General features: G+C 42.9%; 1 protein-coding gene across 2 annotated transcripts in view; it reads left to right on the top strand.

Annotated features, from left to right (window-relative positions):
* Positions 1-301: 301 nt before the first annotated feature.
* CASP10 (caspase 10) overlaps positions 302-1,147 on the top strand; it is a 49,712-nt gene continuing 48,866 nt past the window's right edge. For both annotated transcript variants that reach the window (XM_023510274.1, XM_012802165.2), the window contains exon 1: positions 302-414. The gene's annotated coding sequence lies outside the window, so the exon portion shown is untranslated. The remainder of the gene's footprint in view (positions 415-1,147) is intronic.

The raw sequence follows: 1,147 nt of genomic DNA, 5'->3' as shown, positions 1-1,147 counted from the left end.
AAAGGGTTAGGAAAATAGAATTTCCCTTTTTGACCTACCAAGTCACCTGAGACCCAAAGGAAAGCCTGGAGCCCTTAGTGCCTTCTCATTTCTGGGAGTCTTTGGCTTGACCTGGGAAAATCTTGAACTCTACGTGAGAAAAGAAAGTTGTAAATTCGCCTTTAGGAGACGCTGTTTGTCAGGGTTATCTTTACTGTGGGAAAAGGGGAGGGAAAAAGGCAGATAGGGGACGGTGACGCCAGCAGGAAATTAACATCAAGCTACTCAGACCAGAAGATTCAGTGTTCTCCCACACGGCCTGTAAATTGAGTTCTCTTCCCGCGCAAAAGGATTCTAATTTCTATAAATCTTGGTTTTCAAGCATTTCCTCAAGAACAGCTTACCTCCAGAGGCTTGGCGAAACTTGATCTCAAGGTATGTGCGTAACAATCCCACCTCGTCCCCTGTGCTCCGATCTTTTACTTTGCTCTGTCTCAGAAACTGGTGAAAACTGCTGTCAGCAATGGCACTATTTCTGCCTGGATTTCTTTGCCATGCCAGAGAAAACAAAAGTAATGAAAAACCAGGAAGACTTCAATGTAGCCTTTTACCAGCAGAAATTTGCTAGCCCACGGACACTCCCTGTAGCCAAAAGATAGAATCTTTAAGAAACCACGAGCCAAGTAGACTAGAAAGATATGGCCAAGAAACCACTCATTTGATCTTGGGGCTCTTAGCAGGGAAGACTCATGGGTGACCATTAAAAAATGGCATTTTAAAATTTTCTTTTGTCTAACAACAAAAGTAATATATGCTCATTGTATAAAATTTGGGAAACTCAGATAGGAGCCCAGAAGAAAATTTGTATTATCTATATATTTTTAAATTTTCTTTATTTATTTAAATAAATTGTTTTTTATTGCCCTCAGTAGAGTGCTCTGGCGTCACAGCTCAAAGCAACCTCCAACTCCTGGGCTTAGGAGATTCTCTTGCCTCAGCCTCCTAAGTAGCTGGGACTACAGGTGCCCACCACAACACCCAGCTATTTTATTTATTTAATTTTTTTGTAGTTGTTGCAGTTTTGGTCGGGGCTGGGTTTGAACCTGCTACCCTCAGTATATGGGGCCAGAGCCCTACTCACTGAGCCAGCCACAGGCACCTCCCCCCA

Source organism: Otolemur garnettii, unplaced genomic scaffold (assembly GCF_000181295.1).
Source record: "Otolemur garnettii isolate 467f Iridium unplaced genomic scaffold, OtoGar3 scaffold00013, whole genome shotgun sequence".
Classification (NCBI taxonomy): domain Eukaryota; kingdom Metazoa; phylum Chordata; class Mammalia; order Primates; family Galagidae; genus Otolemur; species Otolemur garnettii.
Note: the sequence above shows the minus strand (reverse complement) of the source record. Positions and strands in the feature narration are given on the sequence as shown.